This window comes from Cervus canadensis, chromosome 15 (genome assembly GCF_019320065.1).
Source record: "Cervus canadensis isolate Bull #8, Minnesota chromosome 15, ASM1932006v1, whole genome shotgun sequence".
In the NCBI taxonomy this organism is placed as follows: Eukaryota; Metazoa; Chordata; class Mammalia; order Artiodactyla; family Cervidae; genus Cervus; species Cervus canadensis.
The window spans coordinates 9,984,195-10,001,590 of record NC_057400.1 but is presented as its reverse complement, the minus strand read 5'-3'; positions in this window follow the sequence as shown (position 1 = coordinate 10,001,590).

Genomic DNA, 17,396 nt, shown 5'->3' with positions numbered 1-17,396 from the left:
TTATTATACTTTATTTTATAAATAAAATAATATTTATTATTTTATTATTAATTTAGAAGGAAGTGAAACTGTCAGTCAAAAATAAGACAAGCCTTGGTAATATTCACAGGGAACCGAGAGCTTAAAAATGGTGTAGCAGATAAAAAAGGTCTATAGATATACAATAACCAAAAGGAAAACTGAATGACTGAGCTCAACAGCAAACCAGGCAACTAGCAATGATAGTTAACCTTCATTAAATGCTTACTATGTGCCCAATGATATTCCAAGTGCTTTTACAAGTATTAGTCATTTTGTGTATTTTTTTTTTCTTTTCTCATAATCTCATGAATGAGAAATCAAAATAGTTCCATGTTCTTAGAAGAATGGGATTAGAATTGTAAGGGAGTAAAAATGTTTCCTCTACCTTCCTAGGTCTGAAACTGAGTCTGTGACATGAATTGGCAATAGGTAGATAAACAGGAGAAAATGTGTACTAAATTATTTACTTGTAATATAGCATGCCCAGAACATTATGGGGAAAAAAATGTGAATACCACCCCACCTCCCCCCACAAAAAAGTGATGAGCTTTAGGAGCTTAATAGAGGAACGGGAGAAAGAGAGAAGCAATTTTAGGAGAGATGCAATGATTTTTAGGAAAGATGAATGGGCCCTTGAAAAAAATAAATGGGAGATGTGATAGTTTGGGACCAAGTTTGAGTGTGGTACAAACTTCTAGTCTCTTCTCTTGTAACAAAAGTCTGTCTTCCCTGACTGATGAAACTTCTGAGAAGGGTACTGATGACAAATGAGGATCTGTTTCAGATAAAGGGAGTTTGAAGAAAGCCTCTCTGTGCATTTGTTATTTTTCAAATGTGTTCAGCTCAAAATCTTTTCAGGTGGTATGTCCTTCAATCCTCAGGACAAATGGGCAGAAATTTCCGAGAGGCATATATTTAAGGAAAGCAAAACTTAGTATGAACCACTTCTTTTCCTAGTGATATTCTCCATCAGACCATATTCAAGCAAAGGCTATGTAGTCTCTCCCTAGGGTGCTTTGGAGTGAATTTCAGCATATATTGGGAGTAGAAATCATGATATCTATGTTGTCTTTAGCTTTAAAGCATCATAGCAAGGCACCTAGGGCACAATAAACCTAAACAAAATAAAAGAGATGATTGGTCATTTGGCTCTTCCTAAGTAAGAAAGCATGGTATGAGAAACCCTGATGGGAGAAATTTTGAGTAAGTAGAAATTCAGGCATGGTGTGCAGGCAGTGATTATTTTCACCAACTACTCTTTACTGAGACCAACATTTTCACTACTCTAATTGCAGATTTACTCACAGAAAGTATTTTTCCACTCAATTTCCTCAAGAATCTTGCATTAGTGCAACTAGAGACCCTAGTCTTCTATCTTGGTGATTTCCTAAGCAGCAAAATTTGATTACTTTCATGGTACTTGAATCCTTGAACAGAGATATTTATGTATGAATTGAAATGCTTACTGCATGATATTTGGATCTTACAGTAATTTTTTGGATCAGAAATATGAATATGTTTTTCATGAACTAGAGTGGATCTGATGTAATTATAACATGGAGCCAACTGAATGTCATTCCAAAGATTTTTACATACATTCAAATAACATGTACTAATTTGAACATTTTCTTTAGGTTGATTATCATAAAGAATGGCTGCTGCTACTGCTAAGTCGCTTCAGTCGTGTCTGACTCTGTGCGACCCCATAGATGGCAGCCCACCAGGCTCCCCCGTCCCTGGGATTCTCCAGGCAAGAACACTGGAGCGGGGTGCCATTTCCTTCTCCACTGCATGAAAGTGAAAAGTGAAAGTGAAGTCACTCAGCTGTGTCCGGCTCTTAGTGACCCCATGGACTGCAGTGTACCAGGCTCCTCCGTCCATGGCATTTTCCAGGCAAGAGTACTGGAGTGGGGTGCCATTGCCTTCTCCAAAAGAATGACTAGATGTAAATATCTAACTTTATCATTTCCTCCAAAAAGATAAGAAGATAAATCTTCTGAGCCAGGTCACGATTGCAAAGGATAGTCTGTCTTGTTTCTAGAAAATACTTGTTCTCTTGGAATCTCTAAGACTTTATTTAAAAACCAATAGGAAAGGGTAAAGTCAACAAAAAATAATATTAAATATCATAAATATGCAATATGAAACAAGATAATGAGTAGTGTCTATAAATTATAATTTATATTGAAACTCTGAAATGAAAAAAAATTAAGCTGATTTTACATAGTTTTTGATTATGAAGTCTAATATTTTACAGATGAGGTCATATTTTCTCCAGAGGTAAGCTGCAAAGTGTGATGGGGGGAAAAAACGTAACTTTTGAAGTTGGAGAACTTAGTATGTTCAAGTTCTTACTGCCTTTGGGTGATCTGAAATGCTCTTATTATCTCAATCAGGCCATTTAATGCATCTGAATAACCAGCAAATAGTAATAATACTCAGTTCCCAGGGTTATTATAAAATAAGTAGAATATTATGAATTTTTTCTTTTTTAAGAAATGTTTATTGAGACTGCTATGCACCAATTACCAAGAATATGTAGAATAAAATAAAGCAGTATTTTGTAAAATTTAAAACAACATACATATTATGTGGACTTCCCTGATGGTGTGGTGTGGTAGAGAATCCACCTGTCAATGCAGGAGATATGGCTTCAATCTCTGGATTGGGAAGCTCCCCTGGAGAAGGAAGTGGCAACCCACTACAGTATTCTTGCCTGGGAAATCCCATGGCCAGAGAGGACTGGTGGGCTGCAGTCCGTGGGGTCACAAAAGAGTCAGACACCTTAGCAACTAAACAGCAGCAACATATAATGTGTGTTGCTTTTACTCAAAGGTCTTAATTAATACATCAGTACCCAGTACTTGGTTTAATCCTGGCACTTAACTTTAGACTTTCAAAATATACATACACTGAACAGATCAATATGACTGGATTTGCAAAGAAAAATCAAGTATATGATTCCTAACAATTCTCATCCCCACCCCTGAACACACATCCTAAACACGTTTTTCTATTAACTTTCAGTATAAAAATTTCCTTCTTGATTTTGTAGTCTTTATACTAACACACAACTGTTTTGATTCTTCAAATTATAGGGAATTTGGATGATGCCTCATTGTTGGCTTATTCTGAAATTACACTGCACAATGACAGAAAGAAAATAAATTATCATTGCTTTGGATGTTAGAGAACAATTAGATATTTGCATATCAGAAGAGGAAATATCCCCAGTGCCTATGACAAATGGTGAAATCAGGCTATTTAAGAGTCTCAACTAACAAAATCATCCTAACACATTTGTTGTGAGATTGTCTCTGGGTTTCTAGCAAAACCTGCTCTAATGATATTTCTAAGCGTTAAGAAATGACTTCTCAAAATATGTGATGGAAATTATGTAATGGACTAACAGAGCAACAACAACAAAATATGCAATGTAAGTATCCCCAGGTATGGATTGTTAGTTGTCTTTCTTCATTAATCGTTTTTGTGTGGTAATTGGAGATGTCACGCTCACCCTGCCCTGTGTTTCTCTTTTCAAATTTAGGGAGCTCAGTATGCTGCATCTTTAGCATTATATTTCCAAGTTATTTTCTATGGTGCTAAGGATATAGCCTTTCATGTCCTAGGGGTCCCTGTGTAGGACCCAGGATTTCATGAGAAGAAGAATGCTCAGATTTGCTAGAGGAAATAATTTGGTTTGGTGCTAGTTTAAATACACAGATTTTTACATCCAGGTTTACATACAGCCTCTGATATTGATTTACTCTGTAAATTTTAACAATTTATATAGCTTTCTAAGATTTCATTTCCTCAGTTACATACGGAAATAATGGCAGTCTATACTTTAGGTGGTTATCGCTTGCTCAGTAGCTCAGTCGTGTCCAACTCTTTGCAACCCCATGGACTGTAGACTACTATGCTCCTCTGTCCATGGAATTTTCCAGGCAAGAGTACTGGAGTGGGTTACCATTTCCTTCTCTAGAGGATCTTCCTGACCCAGGGATGGAACCCAGGTCTCCCGCACTGTAGGCAGACACTTTACCATCTGAGCCACCAGGGAAGTCCTTAGGTGGTTATAGGGAGTATTAAAACTTAATGTATGTAATCAAATTATTAATACATCAGATATTTAACAATCTGCCAATAAATAAAAATCTTTGTTCATCACAGTCAACATTAGAAGTATCCTAGTAGCTTTTGTAACCTAAGGACAACAGAGATTTTCAATTTGGGAACACAGAGGATTTGACAGAAACCAAGAGAAATGGCAAAACAGAACAGAAACAGCTCAACTATCAAAGATGAATGGAAAGAATATGTCCCAGAGTACACTGTATGGTGGAATTTCTACACACACATTGTCTCATTGAATTAAACACTAGCATATCTTTTAAAGAAGAAATTAGTGTGCCATTTATTTTAACAGAAAAACATGTGAGAAACTGATTAACATACCGAATTTCCTCCATCACAGTGATTTCTAGATTCTTTTGTTATCCCATTGAAGTGTGCAACATTTATTTTAAAATATCTACATAACTGGGAAAAACAGCAATATACCTGAGATTACACAGCTACTGAGTTCAGAGTCAGCATGAGAGCCTGTGTCTTGTTTATTTTATCTTCCCACAAGCCAAGAGTCAGTATCAGGTGTGCTTAGATTAGGAAGTCTGTGGGTAATACACATTCAAGTCAAATTGTAAAGTAAGGGATCATGATAGTAAACTGATTGTACTCCAGAACAGTTATATATCTCTGATTCACCAGTAAAGATTATTTCTTACTAGAGAGCCTTGGGAACTTCCCCTTCAGGGCCGGCTATGAATGGCTGGGTCTCAGTTCATAGGTCACTTCACACAAGTGACCATTGATACCTGAATGGGGGATCAAGAAGTGCTGTTTACAGAATACACCCCAAAAGCAGTGGCTGTTAGATTGTTTCAATTCCCATGAAAGTAATATAAAATAGACAGATATTATAATAGTAATTAAATAATAATATCTATTATAGTGCTATACTTTTCAGCAGATGGACATGAGTTTGATCAAGCTCCAGGAGTTGGTGATGGACAGGGAAACCTGGCACGCTGAAATCCATGTGTTGCAAAGAGTCGGACACGACTGAGCAACTGAACTGAACTTTCATCAGATTAATGCTGATATTTTAAGGACCTGCCCATGAAAGACTAATGTTAGTATTTCCAGTTTATAGATAAAATATAAGGCTCTAAAGGACTATAATTTTCCTAAGGTCACATGATTAAATAATGGTAGAGAAATTAAATTGTGTTAGAAATTAAGAAAAGTACAGGACCATTGAATTCTGTTATTAGTGAAAATTAATAAAGTCTCCAGTTTATCTTTCCACATACAGCAGCACTATGTGAAGAAAGAGCATTTGACACTGACAAAAATTCTTTGTTTTTAGTTTTGCTTCATGGTATAAAGCGTAGCCTTCTGCATATCATTCAACTGAACTATTTCACCCTCAGTATTCATAATTGTAAACTATGAGAATGATACTTCCAATGTCTATTTCACTGAGCATTAATGAGATTGCAATGAAATCATGAACTGGTACTATATAAATTCAAAGATAATATGCAAATGTGACATTATTTTTGCCTATCTCCCTGGATCTACATTTGAATAAAATAGGTTAATATACATGAAAATGCAATACAATTATAATGAAAAATCAAGGATCATTAGAATAAGAGTAACGATTCCTGGGAGGTACATAGGTGTTTGAATATTTATATATAGAAAAGTGATTGTGCTTTCCATTCAGATTATTAATCAGGATTTTTTGAATCATATTTAATATGAACCCCATAGTTTATAAATCAAGAAAAAAAAGCTCAACAGGGACAGCTAACTGGTCCAAGGACTATACTTTGTTAGCAGTGATACATGAGACTAGATAAATTTATTTATATTCCCTACACACCACTGTCTTCCTGTACAAAGGGATAGATTTTTATATCCAATAGAAGGATAGCCCAAAAATTAGGCTAGTTTCTTCTTCAGAATATTTGTATTTTAGAAACCATCTTTGAGCTCAAAAATTTAAAACGGGTCATTGTAAGCCAGTTCCCAGTTCTCTGGTGACTGAAATGGAAAGAGTTCCCTGCTGCTTTGATAGACCTTATTAATACTTCTGGTTATTCCTCTATGAGCCCTAAGATGGATTTATTTTCAAAGTCCTTCCTTTCTTTGATTTCTCCAACATTCTCCAGATCCCAGGGCCTCCTTTCCCGGTCATCTGGGTAGTAAGCCACAGCTTTATTCTCACAGCTCTACTGTCTGTTTCCTGAAGCTAAATTTGGTTGTGTGCAAGAGACAGGAGGATATAGAAGTAAAAACCAACATAGATGTCCATCCGTCTCCCGAACTTTCTGGACCATAGTTCCTCTGATCAGAGAGAAGGATTTCTGTATCTGTGTTTCAGGTACCTTCATGCTCACTGCTGCCTTAGAATTGCGGCATCAGGAGTGGGAACTGCCTGTGAGCAGAGCTGGGAAAGAAAGAAAAAAGAGAGTGGAGATTTCTCCCACTGCCTCCGCCCCATAGAGATTCCCCTGTCCCATTCACTAGACTCAAAATGAGAGCTTCTCTTGGAGATCTTCTTATCCATCTCTGAGGCAAAGTGCCATGATTTATTATGGCTTAACGGCCAGTAATGGGAGAAAAAGAATAAATAGGAAATTAGTCACCATATAAAAAGCAGAGACATTACTTTACCAACAAAGATCCTCTAGTCAAAGCTATGGTTTTTCTAGTAGTCATGTATGGATGTGAGAGTTGGACCGTAAAGAAACCTGAGCATCAAAGAATTGATGCTTTTGAACTGTGGTGTTGGAGAAGACTCTTAGGAATCCCTTGGACAGCAGGAAGATCTAACCAGTCCATCCTAAAGGAAATCAGTCCTGAATATTCATTGGAAGGACTGATATTGAAGCTGAAACTCCAGTACTTTGGCCACCTGATGCAAAGAGCTGACTCATTTGAAAAGACCCTGCTGCTGGGAAAGATTGAGGGCAGGAGGAGAAGGGGTCAATAGAGGATGAGATGGTTGGATGGCATCACCAACTCAATGGAAATGAGTTTGAGTAAACTCTGGGAGTTGGTGATGGATAGGGAGGCCTGGCGTGCTGCGATTCATGGGGTTACAAAGAGTCAGACATGACTGAGTGGCTGAACTGAACTGAACTGAGTCATCATAGAATCAATATTTGTGGAGGTTTCCTAATATAAATATATTTTGCACAGGTGTCTAGTTAGCTCTGCTAGTGTAGGAGCATCCCAGAATTAAGTAAACTCTGATAAAATTATCAGAAAGGCCAACAATAAAAAGACCTCAAACTGTGATAATTTACTAAACCAAGTTTCCCTGTTGAGACCTAAGTTGTCAGCATTCTTCCATAAAGATTCTTTTGCTCAGATTCAACACTTCTTTTTAATCTTTAAATGTAAATATTTTTTTTTTCAGTTTTATTAAGATACAATATCATATAACATTGGGTAAGCTTAATATTTTCCCAGATGGCACTAGTGGTAAAGAACCTACCTGCCAATGCAGGAGACCTAAGAGACACAGGTTCAAGCCCTGGGTTGGGAAGATCCCCTGCAGGAAAAAAATAGCAACTCATTCCAGTATTTTGCCTAGGGAATCTGATGGACAGAGGACCTTGGTGAGCTACAGTCCATAGGGTCACAATGAGGCAGACATGACTGAAACAACTTAATACAGCACACACAGGTTTAAGATATACAACATGTTGACTTGATATACATATATCACAAAGTGATTACCACCACACCATTAGCTAACACCTTCAACAAATCATAATAGCATTTTTTTATGGTGTACATATGGTCTTAGTAACTCTCAGCGATATAATACAATATTATTAGCTATAATTGCCATGGTGTACATTAGACCTCAGAACTCACTCATTTTATATTTGGAAGTTTGCACCCTCTGACAAATATTTTCCCCTTTCACTTACCCCAGCTCCTGGAAACCACCAGTCTGTCTTTCTACAAATTTAGCTAATTTAGATACCACATATAAGTGATATCGTAAAGTATTTGTCTTTCTCTGACACTTCATTTAGCATAATATTCTCAACTTTCAGTGGATTTGTCACAAATGATACTATTTCCCTTTTCCCTCAAGGCTGAATAAGTTCTGCTATGTGTTTTATTCTTTATTTTATTCATCCTTCACACAAACATGTCACATCTTCTGTATCCATTCGTCTTTAGCAGACAGTAAGATTGCCTCATTCTCTTTGCTATTGCATAAAACTGCAATGAACATGAAAGGGTAGATATATCTTCTACATCCTGTTTTAATTGCTTTGGATATATACCTAGAAGTGGAATTCCTGAATTGTATGGCGGTTCTTTTTTAATTTTTGAGAAAACTCCATACTGCATTCATCAGTTCAGGTTCAACTCTTTGAGATCCATAGACTGCAGCACTCCAGGCTTCCCTGTCCATCACCAACTCACAGAGCTTGCTCAAACTCATTTCCATTGAGTAGATGATGCCATCCAACCATCTCATCCTCTGTCAGCCCTTTCTCCTCCTGCCTTCAATCTTTCCCAGCATCAGAGTCTTGTCCAATGAGTCAGTTCTTCCCATCAGGTATTGGAGTTTACTCCCAATACTCCCAAAGTATTGGAGTTTCAGTTTCAGCATCAGTCCTTCCAATGAATATTCAGAACTGATATCCTTTAGGATGAACTGGTTGGATATCCCTGCAGTCCAAGGGACTCTCAAGAGTCTTCTCCAACACCACAGTTCAAAAGCATCAATTTTTCAGCACTCGGCCTTCTTTATAGTCCAACTCTCACACCCATATATGACTACTGAAAAAACCGTAGCTTTGACTAGACGGACCTTCGCTGGCAAAATAATGTCTCTGTTTTTTAATATGCTGTCTAGGTTGGTCATAGATTTTCTTCCAAGGAGAAAGTGTCTTAATTTCATGGCTGCAGTCACAATCTGCAGTGATTTTGGAGCCCAAGAAAATAAAGTCTGTCACGGTTTCACTTGTTTACCCATCTTTATGCCATGAAGTGATGGGACCAGATCCCATGATCTTAGTTTCTTGAATGTTTAGTCTCAAGCCAGATTTTTCACTCTCCTCTTTCACTTTCATCAGGACACTTTTTAGTACTTCTTCACTTTCTGAGATGAGGGTGGTATCATCTGCATATCTGAGGTTATTGATATTTCTCTTAACAATCTTGATTTCAGCTTGTGCTTCATCCAGTCTGGCATTTCTCATGGTGTACTCTGCATATATGTTAAATAAGCAGGGTGACGTACACCTTTCCCAATTTGGAATCAGTCTGTTGTTCCATGTCCAGTTCTAACTGTTGCTTCCTGACCTGCATACAGATTTCTCAGGAGGCAGGTAAGGTGGTCTGGTATTCCCATCTCTTTAAGAATGTTCCAGTTTGTTGTGATCCACAAAGTCAAAGGATTTGGATTAGTCAATAAAGCAGAAGTAGATGATTTTCTGGAATTTTCTTGCTTTTTTGATGATCCAACAGATGTTGGCAATTTGATCTCTGGTTCTTCTGCCTTTTCTAAATTCAGCTAGAACTTCCAGAAGTTCACAGTTCATGTACTGCTGAAACTTGGCTTGGAGAATTTTGAGCATTATTTTGCTAGTGTGTGAGATGAGTCCAATTGTGCAGTAGTTTGAGCATTCTTTGGCATTGCCTTTCTTTGGGATTGAAATGAAAACTGACCTTTTCCAGTCCTGTGGCCACAGCTGAGTTTTCCGAATTTGCTGGCATATTGAGTGCAGCACCTTCACAGCATGATCTTTTAGGATTTGAAATAGCTCAACTGGAATTCTAACACCTCTTCTAGCTTTGTTCATAGTGATGCTTCCTAAGGCCCACTTGACTTTGCATTCCAGGATATCTGGCTCTAGGTGAGTGATCACATCATCATGGTTATGTGGGTCATGAAGATCTTTTTTGCATCGCTCTTCTGTACATTCTTGCCAGCTCTTCTTAATATCTTCTGTTTCAGTTAGGTTCATACAATTTATGTCCTTTATTCCACCCATGTTTGCATGAAATGTTCCCTTGATATCCCTAATATTCTTGAAGAGATCTTTAATCTTTCCTACTCCTATTCTAGTCTAAAGAAATCAATTTCTTTGCACTGATCACAGAGGAAGGCTTATTTCCCCTTGCTATTCTTTGGACCTCTGCATTCAGATGTGTATATCTTTCCTTTGCTTCTTTGCCTTTCACTTCTCTTCTTTTCTCAGCTATTTGTAAGGCCTCCTCAGACAGCCATTTTGCCTTTTTGCATTTTTTTATCTTGGGGATGGTCTTGATCCCTGCCTCCTGTGCAATGTCATGAAACTCTGTCTATATTTCTTCAGGCATTCTGTCTATCATATGTAATCCCTTAAATCTATTTGTCACTTCCACTCTAAGGGATTTGATTTAGGTGATACCTGAATGGTCTAGTGGTTTTCCATACTTTCTTCAATTTAATTCTGTATTTGCCAATAAGAAGTTCTGATCTGGAAGCCACAGTCATCTCCCAGTCTTGTTTTTGCTGACTGTATAGAGCTTCTCCATCTTTGGCTCTAAAGAATATAATCAAACTGATTTTTATATTGACCATCTGGTGATTGATGTCCATGTGTAGTCTTCTCATGCTGTTGGAAGAGGGTGTTTGCTATGACCAGTGCATTCTCTTTGCAAAACTCTGTTAGCCTTTGCCCTGCTTCATTCTGTACTCCAAGGTCAAATTTGCCTGTTACTCCAGGTATCTCTTCCTACTTTTGCTTTCCAGTCCCCTGTGGTGAAAAGAACACCTTTTTTGGATATTATTTCTAGAAGGTCTTGTAGGCCTTCATAGAACCATTCAACTTCAGTTTCCTTAGCATTACTGATTGGGGCCTAGACTTGGATTAGTGTGAATTTATTCTAAGGTATTCTAGCCCACAATAGTAGGTATAATGGTCATATATTGAAAATACCATCCTTTCCCCATTGATAATTCTTAGTTCTTTGTCAAATATAGTTGAACATATACGTTAGGGTTTATTTCTGGGCTCTTAGTTTGGTTTCATTCCTTTCTATGTTTGTATCATACTGTTTTGATTATTATAACTTTGTACTATAGTTTTAAATTAGGATGTCTGATGCTTCCAGTTTTGCTCTTCTTTCTCAGAATTGCTTTGGCTATTTGAGGTCTCTTGAGGTTGCATACAAAACTTACAATATATATTTTTTCTATTTCAGTAAAAATTTCCATTGGGATTCTGAAAGGAATTGCATAGAATCTATAGATTCCTTTGGATATTATAAATACTTTAATGATATTAGTGCTTCTAATCCATGAACAAGGGCTTTCTTTCACTTGTTTGTCTTCTTCAATTTTTTCATCATATAGTTTTCAGTGTACAATTCTATCACCTCCCTTAGTTAAATTTATTCCTAGGAATTTTACTGTTTTACTATTGTGAATGAAATTGTCTTCTTTTTTTAACTTTCACATGTTTTGTTGTTAGTGTATAGAAATGTAACTGATTTGTGTATGTTGGTTTTGTATCCTGAAACTTTACTAAATTTGTTGATTAGATTTCATAACTAATCAGTTTTTGTTGGAGTCCTTAAGATTATCTTTATATATGCCTGTAGAATTATACAATCTGCAAACAAAGATGACTTACTCCTTTGCTTCCTATTTGGATGTGTTTTATTTCTTTGTCTTGCATGATTGCTTTGAATATGACTTCCACTATTATTTTGAATGGGAATGGGAATGATGGGCACACTTGGCTTCTTCCTGATCTGATGGAAACAAGTTTTTACCCTTTAACTGTTGACTATAATGTTGACTGTGTGTTTGTTTTAAATGGCTTTTATTATGTTGAAGTATGTTCTCTACACCGAATTTGTTGAAAGTTTTTTATTCTGAAAGGATATTGTATTTTGTCAAATGCTTTTTCTGTCTCTGAGACAATCATATGATTTTTATTTTTCATTCTATTAGTGTTGCATATCACACTTATTGACCTGTGTATGTTGAACTACTCTTGCATCCAGAAATAAATATCATTTCATCATAGCCTATGATCCTTTTAATGTATTGAGTAATTCATTTTGCTGATATTTTATTGAAGAAGTTTTACATTTTTCATTTCCTTACATATTAAGAAAATTGATTTGGATTTTCTTTTATTGTAAAGTCTTAATTTGGCTTTGGTTTCAGATTAATGCTTGTCTATTAAGATGAGTTTTTTATATTCCTTAAACATTTTTGGAAGAATTTGAACAGAATTACCATTAATTCTTCAAAGGATTGGTGATATTCACTAGTGAAACCATCTAAACTGGACTCTTCTGTGTTGTGGACTCATTGACTACTGATTCAGTCACATTACATGTTATTTGGTCTGCTCAGATTTTCTATTTCTTTATGATTCAGTCTTAGTAAGATGTAGGTTTATGGAAATGTATCTTCTTCTTCTGATTGTAGATTTGGTTGACATATAACTGTTCAAAGATTCTCTCCTGAATTATTTGTATTTCTGTGGTATCAGTTGTTCTGATTCCTTTATTTATGAATAAAATTGGGCATCCCTGTAGCTCAGATGGTGAAGAAACTACCTACAGTCCTGGAGAACTGGATTTGACCTTTCAGTCAGGATGATCCCCTGGAGAAGGGAATGGCTCACCACTCCAATATTCTTGCCTGGAGAATTCCATGGACAGAGGAGCCTGGTGGGCTACAGTCCATGGGATCACAAAGAGTTAGGTAGGACTGAGCAACTAACAAGAACTTTCAGGAAAAAATAGGAAAAAAAAAAACCAGCAAAAGATTTGTCAATTTTGTTCACCTTTTCAAGAAATAATCTATTACTTTTGTTGATCTTTTATATTATGATACATATTTCATTCAGTTTATGCTTTGATCTGTGTTATTTCTTCTGCTAATTTTGGTTTTAGTTTTGCTTTTTTTTCCCAGTTCCTTGTCTATAATGTTAAGTTTTATCAGAGATATTTATTTTTTCTTAATGTAGGCATTTATTGCTATAGAATTCTCTCTTAGAACAGTTTTTGCAGTATCCTACAGGTTTTGATATTGTTCCATTTCCTTTAGTTTCAAGATATTTGTTGATTTCTCATCTGAATTCTTCTTTGATTCCATTCATTGTTTAGTATTCTTTAATTTCTATAAATTTGTGGATTTTTCAGATTTTTTCCTATTATTGATTTCTGGTTTCATAATTTTCTGATCAGCATAGATACTTGGAATCACTTCAATATCCTTAAATTTGCTAAGATTTATTTTATTTTCCATCATAAAATCTCTCCTGGAGAATGTTCCATGTTTGCTTGTGAAAAATATATATACTACTGCTGTTGGGTAGAATATTCTTTGTGCATTAGTTGCATTAGGTCTCAAGCATAATTCAAGCCCAACTTTTTCTTGTTGAACTTCTGTGGGGATGACCTAGCTATTACTGAAAGTGAGGTTTTGAAGAACCCTATTAATATTGAATTATTGTCTATTTCTCCATTCAGATATGTTGCCTTAATATATTTAGGTGCTCAATTTATGGTTACATGTATTTACAATTGCTGTGTACTATTGATGAATTGACCCCTAATCATTATATGATCTTCTTTGTCTCATTACCTTTTTTTTTTTTTTTGCCATGTTAAACACATCTTCTACCAAGACAAAAGAAAGATATTGAGAGAGGAAGCAAAGTCAGTTAGGAGATATCAGGAAAATTAAGGTAAGCAAGAACAAAGTTTATTTTGCAGATTTACACCCTACCTTTCCTGTTCATATGACTCTCTTATGATTTAGTCATCCTTGTCTTCCCAGTATCTACAGTAAGACACACTTGCAAATGGAGGTTATCTTTATAGATGTAAGTTTCCCTTACAAAGGGTAAATTCTACTGTTTTCAGAACTTCTCTTCTGTTTGTAGTTTCTAAAAATGATCTTTATGCCAAAGAGGTATATTATTGGGTGACATATTCTGCTTTTTATTTTCTTCTTGTCTCTCAAAAACATTGAAGGTCATCTCTAAACTAGATTTTAAATAGTCTCCCTGATTCACATTTAAACTTCTCTATTTTTCTCTAGCATTCATTTTTATAACTCACTTCAGATCAGCTTTCTGACTTTTCACTTACCATTTAGCTTCTCAAGTCAAAAAGTTAAAAGAGCTCCCCAGGCTCCTCATGTTATGATTAATTTACAATGCTCTATAAGATAAGCCCTTGAAATGTATTTTATTGTTTCTCACCTTTTCTTCTAAGGACTCATCATTTCACTCAGTTAAGCTCTATAACAGGTTTTCTCATTTTTAAACAGGATTACCCAGTGTGTTCTTATTTTCTCTGGTCTTTTGGAAAAATCTTCATTACGTTCAGTTTTGATCAAGAAAAATAAGTCTTTGAATTTGAGTCCTAAATATGTTTTAACACTGGTGGTATTTGAGTTACGCTGTCTTATGCTATGGCTGCATGCATGTTCAGTCATGTCTAACTCTTTGTCACCCCAAGAACTGTAGATTTTCCATGGAATTTTCCAGGCAAGAATGCTGGAGTGGGTTGCCATTTCCTACTCCGAGGGATCTCCCTGACCCAGGGATCGAACCCACACCTCTTGCATCTTCTGCACTGGCAGGTGGATTCTTTAGCACTGCACTTGGGAAGACTCTCTTATCCTCTCTTATCCTAAATCATCTAGCTTTTGATTGTTTATACTTCTCTGTAGTGTTAATGTCAATTTAATTTAACTTACTTTAAAGAGTGCTTAACAATGTTGGTTGTAGATTGGAAACATCACATTTCTATGTGGGCTTTTTGAAGTTAAATAAAAAATATGTATAGAGTGCATATTGTAGAGGGCAGTGTAAATTCTCACCCAAATCCTTTATGACTTTCTGAACCTTTTTGGATATGCTGATCTTTTCCTTAATTCTCACAGACTGCATTCATATAAAATCATATTCTCTCAGATAATTTATATGTTTAATGGCTCAAAATTATACCTACAGCTAAACTGGCATTGGTAAAAATTAATATCCTATGCTTTTATCAGAAATAAAAAAAGTACATTTTGGTTACTTAGCACTGTAAGTGGTTGTCAAATATGAAATATGCATATTTTCAAGAAGTATACTTTGATTTCTGATGTATTTAAAAATGGACTTAAAAACAACAAATAGCCAACCCAGAAAATGTATTTAATTGTTAAAATAAGAAACCTGTTTCCCAGAGCTTATAACCAGATTTATCTAAACTATCACACTCAATATCTCCAGTACACTGCACAAATGAACTAATAGCAAGCAACCTATCAACCTTACCTCATCCCAGAGATTTGGCCCTCATCTTAAAAGCAGCAATAAATCCTCACATTTCCCCACACAGCTCATCATCAGTTTGCTGAATCAGCACTCTGAACCACACAGACTGTATTTCTAGAAATAATGCATTCCCAAAGCAATATCACCAGATATGCTGAATCAGCATGCTGAAGGACAAGGATGCCTTTAAATGTTTTGTCTGAGCCAGAGTCTATTAGTAGAGATGAATATTCGATATGTACACAAAAACATTCAGGTGGTAAGGATGTTTTAACCTAATAATGCATGTAAATACTTATAGTTCTTTACTTGATTAGAGCTTTTATTTTATTTGAGGACTTGTTAGGTTCTGTCTATGAAGGACAGGCTGTAAAACCATGAAGACTTTTTCATAAATTTCTAAATCTGATGCATTACTGTGATTACAAGATTTGACAAGATGATTTATGATGTTTTGCCTTATTTAAATCAACTTAACTGTGATGCTATGGCATTGTTAAAACATATATTATGGTTTGTCAGTCTACTTCAGAGATACAGTGGATATCGATTTTTAAGGCAATCATTTATCTGGCTTTTAGGAGCTGATGGTCCAATCTATGTTTATGTAGCCTTTTGGTTATAAGGAAAATAATGTGTAGGTGATTATGGCTAACAGCTTTGGAATTGTCTATGAGCTATATCTATTCCAGATTATCACTATAAAAAAGCAAGTTGAAAGGCATTATCATCAGATGTGAATCTTATATCAGGTTAATCCTCACCCTCCCACCAAAAATATACAGAAAAACTCCACACTCTTAATAATTGAAAGTAGCTCAAATCTTTGTCTTTAGTGTGTTTTTCTATTACTGGATCTCTTCAGAATTCCAGTGGATATGTTTGAAGATCACCAAGATTTGTAAATCAAGTACTATGTGTAAACTTTTCTGATTATCCTGACCAAATAAATAAATAAATAAATAAAATAGCTTCCTGTTGGATTAAATAAGTCATATATTAAGTGAGAAATAAAAATCTTGCTTAGATTGGTGCTGGTTGATGATAGGCTGATTCGTTCAAAAGCTAAGTAATGTGCTTTCATATATCCATTTTAAATGATTTATTCTACAGCTCAGCGAAATAATTTATCCATCTAATGGAATTTTATAATCTTTCACAAAGAAATGGAGGCATAATATAAAATCCCATGAATGCAAAACTTCTATTAACGTTACATAAACACCTTCCATCACTAACACCAATCCACTGCTTTTAAACTAATTACTCAAGCTCCCTGATTTCCCTTGGCTCAACATTTCAGATCCTTACATTCATAACAAGTCTCTTTGACTTTGCTGCTCCATCTTTTCCATTCCCTGGATGAGTAGAAAACATTCTCCTAAAGATAATTTTAAGAATTATGTTCCTTCTGTATGTATTTAAAATTTATTAAATAAAGCACCCTCTTTTCTTCATTATTTGATTGAGCTGGGTGCTTCTCGTATAGATTTCTTGCTGGAAGACTGGTTGGACCAACCAAAACTAAAGAAACGCAACTATAATGAAGCTAAGCATATTTAAGCATGTTTAAATTTGTATTTAAAGACCTCCAGGATATTAAAATGAATTTGATTTTCAGCCTTCTTTTAGCAGTTTGCCAAACTAGCACTTATGAAGGAGATCAACAAATAAATGAGATAAAAAATGAATGAATAAGGACTGATAGAGTAGGAAAAGGTCCATATGCTTGATGCCTGAGCATTGAGGCACTTGAACTAAGCTCTAGGATGAATTAGAATATTAATTGTCAAACATTAAAATAGATAATCCCTGAAGTCACTTCCAGTTTAAGTGTTGTAAGGGTAATTATTATACATTTATTTGCCATATCTGCATTTACTCTGAATTGCATATAGCATTTTCATTATTGTTGTCTAAAATCATGACCTACACATTAGGCAAAATGTATCAAGTCAGAAAATCTTAGGTGTAGAGCTCAATGAA